This window comes from Lactuca serriola, chromosome 6, assembly GCF_051521515.1.
Source record: "Lactuca serriola cultivar US96UC23 chromosome 6, Lser_US96UC23_V15, whole genome shotgun sequence".
NCBI lineage: Eukaryota > Viridiplantae > Streptophyta > Magnoliopsida > Asterales > Asteraceae > Lactuca > Lactuca serriola.
Window position 1 is genome coordinate 127,045,839 of NC_136413.1, and position 7,914 is coordinate 127,053,752.

At 31.7% G+C, this 7,914-nt stretch overlaps 1 long non-coding RNA gene across 1 annotated transcript; it reads right to left on the reverse strand.

The window, feature by feature from the left end:
• Positions 1 to 3,008: 3,008 nt before the first annotated feature.
• LOC145058598 (uncharacterized) lies at positions 3,009 to 6,779 on the reverse strand. Its single transcript, XR_013686437.1, has 6 exons — positions 6,481 to 6,779; positions 5,319 to 5,604; positions 4,976 to 5,233; positions 4,570 to 4,642; positions 3,624 to 3,680; positions 3,009 to 3,242 (listed from the first exon to the last, which is right to left on the reverse strand). It is a non-coding gene; the product is annotated as an uncharacterized LOC145058598 (long non-coding RNA).
• Between the last annotated feature and the right edge of the window lie 1,135 nt (positions 6,780 to 7,914).

Here is a 7,914-nt window from a genome sequence, read left to right on the forward strand (position 1 = left end):
ATTCCTAGGCACATAACAATGTTTTCACATAAATCATATGAGATAAGCATTTAAGAGATGTTAATGCGACTTAATATACTTGTTAATTATAAAAATAGTTGTTGTTAACACATAAGGGTCTCTAGCAAGTTTACCAAAACAAAACTCCCCAATTTCAATTAATCCAACCACAAAAAATCAACACATGATCATAAATTCATCTACCCTAAACAGAAGATATGAGTTTTAGCTCATGATTACAGCAGAAAGTAGCTTAAAAACGAAATCTAATAGTTCACAAATATTCAAACAAAAGATTAAGTAAAGAGTAAACTTAAATTGCCTTTGATCTTCCAAAAATCGAAAGCTAGGGTTGCTCCACGAGTTCCAAAGCTTCCAGCTGCACCTCGAGTCGCAAATTAATCCACAAGGGTTCCAAATAAGGGTTTGGTTTTGGGTTTATGTGTTCTATTTATAGATTTCTGAGAACAGAGGCTACTCGCCGAGTCCAGTAACCGAATCGTCGAGTTCCCTTAGTAAAAACCCGTGTATGACAAGGACTTCTATTTTCTTCGCGAATGTTCGTGTGGTCTCGTCGAATTGGCATCCAACTCGCAGAGTTCTTCAAGGTTTTGACTCTTTTTCTTCTTTCTTCAATCCCCAAGCTCGCGATTGCATTTCCCGCTTCCTTTTGCTTCCGAGCACATCTTTTAGGCTGAAAATACATTTTAAACATAATTAAGTCTTTTGTCCATAATTTGCGATAAATTAGCCAAAAAGTATTAAAATTCTATACGAAATATATAACTAAATATGCACATATCAAAATCCTCACACTTAACTTTTGCTTGCCCCCAAGCAAAACTGAATATTAAATATACTACCATCAAATAAAACAATCTCAATCAAACACGGCCAGTATGCTAAGACCGCAATGCATGCATTTGTGTCTAAATTTTTTCCTAAGGACCCTCTTAATTCTAAATACTAACAATCCTCATAAACACTCACCCACTTCTTTTGAACAATTCTTATTTTATGCATCCCTCCAAATCCATCTGCAGAAAACTTCCTAACCTCAAGGTATTTTTGGTCCAGCAACCCAAGCATATATAATTTAGAAAATTACAACTTTTTTTTTTCGATACAACTATGGAGCTCTTCAGAATTTTTCACCTCTTTTATAATTTGATCTTTACTTCTTTGAATTCACCACTTTTTTGATTTTTGGTATCTTCAACTTTTGAACTTCTTTAGAATTTTGATATTTTGATCTTTATATTTTGATTGCTCCAAAAATTCTTACAACTTTTCTTGTAATTCTCTCTCTCTCTCTCTCTCTCTCTTTCTTTCTCTCTCTCTCTCTCTCTCTATCTCTTTCTTACATGTATCTCACTTTTTTTTTTTCACTCAAAACCTACATGCTTAAGCAGGGGCGCTCAACTTCAACATTTATCGGTTAAAGATATTAGTTTTCCTGGCTACATTTCAAGTACACGATGCTATAATATTGCATCCCCCAAACTAAGCGAGGTTGTGTGTTTTTCCCATGAGTTCTCTAGAATAAAGGGGCCACAAATGCATTATAACGTATATAGGCTCAACTAAACATTTGAGTCTCCATGAAATCATTAAACACAATACCAGCATGATACCTAATTGCTTTTACCAAAATTTTATAAATTAAGCCTAGCAATTTTAATGCAAAAAATTCAATTTTTTTAAAATTTACTAATATAACCAACCCCTTACCCCACACTTAATTTATGCAATGTCCCCATTGCATATTATGCATGATAAAGAAAATAAGAATGTAAAGAGGGAATTGGAACAAAATCCCTTGGGATAGTAGCAGCGAGGTTGATCTTCTTCATTTAAAGCTCTATCTTCATTTCACATTAGACATGGGAACAACTCATCCATGCCTTGGGTGTCATTCGTCTCGTGTGGTACAACTCCAATTATACAGGAAAACGTCTCGGAAATGCTTGGAAAATGATCTTCAAAGAATACAACCAATGCCCGTATCAAATGTCATCAGATCTTTAGCTTGATACTAGAAGAATGAGCAACTCGTCGAGTAGATATGCAAACTCGCTCAGTTGTAGCGTAATTGGCAGAAAAGTCGTGAATTTCAACTTGGACTCGTCGAGTCCATAAGGTGCACTCCTTGAGTAGACCGTTGTGTGAAAAAAAATATTGTATTCTGCTCTGGTCCGTTTCTGAGGTATGTGAGTAATGTCATAATGACGCTTTCCCTTATTTTTCTTCAGTAAATAAACACTTAATAACTCTTCTCTCAATCGGACTCATAATGTGACTCAAAACTTCATTCTCTCTCCCGCCTAGACTCGATTCTTCTCTTGGTTAGCTTTGACAGAATACTCTCACATGCATTCCTTACCCTAAACTGAAAAGATCAAAAACAAAAACAAAAGTGAAAGGAAAGGAAAACCAATAAAAATCCTACATAATCCTAATTACACTACAAAAAAATGCCAATTAGTGACGAAAGCGAACTGGTCACTAACAATTGAAGAAGTTGTCACTAAATGATTTAGTGACCAAATTTTTGGTCTTCACTTTTCGTCACTATAGGTCCGTCACAAAAACTGATTAGTGACCAAAATATAAAATGGTCACTAATTAGTGACTAAAATATACTGGTCACTGATCAATGAAAGTCGTCACTATTTTACCTAATTAGTGACCATAAAAAAATCTGTTACGACCCGTTTCATCACTAAATGTTGTCACTGATCAATGAAAGTCGTCACTATTTTACCTAATTAGTGACCATAAAAACTCGTCACTATCTTATCTTATCCGATTAGTGATCGTAGAAAGTCATCACCGGTTTATCCTATTAGTTACCAAAAAACTCGTCACTAATTTTTGTCGTTATTTCTTGCATTTAACCCACATGGAACTTAATTAATGATAGATATACTATGAACAATTTAATTGTGAGGGGAAATTATTTTCCAATTGGCACTGTCTCGATTCTCATGTAGACTTACATCATGTCCTCAACAAAACCTTAACAAAACTTTCTAGCAGACTTACATCATATCCTCAACAAAACCTTAATACAACTTTCTAGCAGAGTACACAAAAAGAAAACCAAAAAAAAAATCAACTCTTCCAGTTATTCAAACAACATGATTTGCTTCAAGACAACTCTTTTTTATGCAATAACTATCTCATATCTCATCTCTTTGCAGCCTCTATAAGCAATCCTCCCAAGTCAATATTGACCATGCCTGCAATATATATAAAATAATTAACATGTATTTGATATCCCACCACAAACTAAAAACATCATCATAGAGAATTGAAGTCAAAATAATAAATGGAGAATCATGTGCCCATTACACACTCTCAGATACCCAAATAAGGTTATGATAAAAACAATATTTTTTAGTTTTAAAAAATAAAAAATTATAGTTTAGCCAAAAGAATGAATTTTGTTTTACAAAGATTTAAATTACTAAAAATTACATAGTTGAAACTGGGTTATGTTATATTGCAATTTTTCATTCAATTTCATGATAGAATGAAAAGAAATCAACCCTCTAATAAATATTGAAAAATAACAAAAAGGAAGGAATCATACAAAACACCAAGTAAATTTAGAGTCTTACGTAATTAAGTGGATTATCCATTCCTCGGTGTCTTTTATGATTCATCAAGTAGCTACTCTGGATATCAAACAAGTACATAAAAGACATTATTATTCTAAACTGTTATTGAACATATACGGTTTTCTAATACGAAAAAACTGAATTTAGAAAGTAATTGACTATTTTTTTAAAGTACAACACCTTAATAAGAAAGAAAATAGAAAGTTAAGTAATGGTAAATTTCTAAACAGGGGGTGATGGTCAATTTCTAAACAGGGGTAAAATGGTCTATGTGGTGTTTATTGGTTCAGGTTATAAAAAAATTGTATGTGCAATGTTTTTTCACCAAAAAAATATCTTTTATAAACTTTTTTTTCTGTCAAACTCAAAGCATTTGTAAACTGTAAGGATACAGGTTAACTGTAACATCTCATTTTCACCCAAAAAAAAATCTTCTATATCCTTCCTTCTCTACTATCCTTTTTTCTAATGAAACTAATCCCTATCAAACTGAATCCAAAATCAAGATTAACACAATTAGAGGACTAGAGTTATAGTTACACCAGGTCTTAGATCCATTAAATTCCAAAAAAGGACCAAAATACCCTTTAGAATTTTTATCGTACCAAATCTTTAAAACATCAAACCAACTCTTTCTAAACCCCTGCTAACCATAGTCACCATGTTTTATACGTTTTGAATATACCTATCGCATTTAACAGAAACCCAAAAAAGAAAATAATGCCCTTTGTTTTTATTTTCGCACCAATTCATTCATCTGTATTGTACTTTGTTCAAGTAAACCTAATCCCCAAAAAATTACATCCTAAAAGCACATTATATCATATAGGCTATAGCTATATTGATTTGGATGATCTCGCATGTACAAATTTCCAACAAGTAAAATACCCTAGAAATAATTCATAGTACAAGTAACTTTTTAATTTGATAAGATCGACTTACTTACTTCATCACGAAGGGAAGATGCCTCATGTTGACCTCCCATATCTTTATCTACACATCTAATATCCTTTGCAAACCTAAAAATGAAGACTCATAAATTCATATATTTAATATCTTGTTATTGTTATAATATTACAACATTATAACTATGCATTTGTTACCGGTAGGTGGGACAGTAGGCAGAATAACTTGTCTTGCTCAACAATGTGCTTTTTAAAAGGTTGAAAGTACAACGCTGTTATAAAAAATTAAATGGAAGCTAGATGCTATAATACACAAATAAACAAATGTGTGTTGCTATTTATTGCATCTTTCCTTTTTTATATTATAAGTACATAGAATGTATAGTTTTTGCTCTACTTTAATGATGTCCCCATAAGTACATTTGTAGGAAATTTCATAATTGTTACCTTCTTAAACTTCAAAAATCTCTTGGCATGTCCTTTGCTTTCTTGTTGAGTTTCTAGCCAATAACATTCTACTTGGTCAAATTTCCCACTCTTGGCATGTCCTTTGCTTTCTTGTGAGTTTTCTGGAAAATTTTTTTTTTGGTTTTTCCTGTAAATTTTCTCCAATTAATTAGAATAAACAAAGTCATGAAATTCAATCAAATATAAAATACTTTTACCTTCCAATAGTTTACCTTATCTACTTTACTTCAGCATCTCCTAAGCAAAAAATAGAAATTCAAACATGTGAAATCAAAGGAAATATAGATTCAAATAAAAAATGATATAAATGGCAGATGCTTACAGGTTAAACTCTTGGTCTTCATTTCAATATGAAATAAAACCATATCTTCCAAAAGAAACATAATCGAGCGCAACGATGAACTATATACGTATGAAAAATGCTTATGGGTTGAAACCATGGTCTTCATTTGATATCCTTCAAAAAGCTCCTGGTGTGATTCATCCATTAATCTTCGGAGGACTTCTAATTCCCAGTTTTGGTATAAATGAAAATCATCTTGGGTCCTTTATCCTATGAACTATATTCATCCAAGACTTTTCCATATGCTATGGTAAAAGAAAAAATCCTGAAAATAACATAAATGTATAATGAAAGTGGTATATAAGACTCAGGCGGGGTTGTTAAATTAAGGAATAAGTTAATCTAAAGTTGAAAAAAAGGCATCACTCTAGATAATTTCAAGTTATATTGGTCTAAACTGAGAGGAAACAAGAGTTTTCAGAATAATAAGATGTTAATAGCATAATCTGTAAAAGCATCACTTCACAGAAATAATATAACAAATAGAGTTAGGACAACAACAACCACTAAAAGAGATTTCCAGAAACAGTTTAGTTTACAATGTTTAGAAATAAATACATAGGTAATGTATTCAATTAAAATGATATTTTGCAAGAGAATATGATTTTCATTTATACCAAAATTAGGAATTTTTGTTACCTAAATCATAACAGTTTGACCTTTTCTATGTGATATAAACAGTTCATGTTCTTAATTGGATACATAATTGCAAATGCATATAGTCTGCTCATCTGTTGCTAAACAAAAGTGATTGTCCATCAGAGCATGTCTAACTGATTTTGTTTGCAAAATCCTAAAGAAAATGAGTAAATCTTTATTTGCTTTGCTGATCTAGGATACTCTAGGTGAAGTCAAAATTAGTGGCATTCTTAAGATCATAATGAACTGGGAAGCATTTAAACTAGATTTCCATATCTGATTGAAGAATAAATTACAAAAGAAGCTAACATAGAACAAATAAACTCACTGTCAAAAGACAAATCATAGAGATTCACAGCCAATTAGAAAGAAAAAAAATCAGAAATAAACCTAACAAAATCGGAATCACAGAAATACACAAAATTAGGATATATATATATATATATATATATATATATATATATATATATATATATAGAGAGAGAGAGAGAGAGAGGGATACCAGAAACGCAATGACCAAAAACAGTAGATGAGATAAACGGAGAAGGAGAGACGAATGGAGATATGACTATGGTCTACGTATCAATGTCTGCATATCCGATTAGGTCCAAACGACGATGTGATGTGATGAAATTAGGTCGAAACGGATATGCGATGCGATTAGGTTACTTCCAAATGGCAATGCGATGCGATTAGGTCCAAACTCCCATACTGACATAAGGAGGTGCATCAGCTTAGAGATTTGGAGCAACGCCATTACGTCGGTGGGCCGACAAGAGGAAGTTCCGAACTGTAGGGTGGTGGTAGTGCGTAGATTTCAATCTAGGGCAAATGCGTATGAAACTCTTATTTTGTTTAGATTTTTCATTATATATTAATATACTTTTCATTCAAACTAATTTAATAAATATTTTTTTAAACCTAATAATAACATAAATATATTATTAAACATTTTAAATTTAACAAATATTTTTATAAACCTGATATAGTAAATGTATAATAGTATCATGCGCTAAAAAAAGTTATAGCTGGTAACATTTGTTTTTATTTATTTGCAAATTACCGATATATTTTTTGTATTTTTTAAAAAATGTTTAGTGAAAAATCTATTTATGTAATAAATTTACATTGTTTTCAAATAAACAAAGTATAATTTTTCTAAGGTGAAAAGATTATAATCTTTCCGTCAACTAGTGACCACCATTTGTAGTCACTATCTTTTCGGTGAGTACTAGCATCGTTGCCATATATGAGTTTGAACACCACATGGTACTTAATTAATGACCACTGTTTTTGGTAAGCAAGGCTACAATTCAGTAACGATTATTTTTTGGTCACTAATTGTTATATCAGTGACGACTTTTTTTAGTCACTAATATTTATTATGAAATTAAATAATAATAATTTTTTTTGTGGTTTAGTGACAACTCATAGACAACTATCAAAGATTTGGTCACTAAATTTGTACCACTACCAAAATTCAGTGACCACTTAATATATAGTCACAAAAAGATGTTTTTAGTGACTATATTTTGGGTCGTCACTAAAAATTGGTCACTAAAAGTCACTTTTCTTGTAGTTTTATAAGTTCAAGCATCAAACAAAAAACACAAAAAAATAAATAAATTTGTCTTTAACCAAACCAAAGAAATAAAAATAAAAAGATATTCAATCTTCACCTCTTTCTTCATCTTCTCAACCCCACTTCCTTAGACTCCACTTTGGCGTTGACTTATCTGCTCGTCCCAACTTCGCACATATGGGTACCCGGGTCCATCCCTTGGTCCAAGATTCATTTGATTAAACAAGTGAATTTGACTCAGTATGGTAGTTCATACTCCCCCCCAAGATCATCATGGACTCACTGAGTAAGGGTATCTACTCGTCGAGTTTTGGAATCTGTTTAAAAAATTTGAAAATTTTGTTTGTGTTCTTT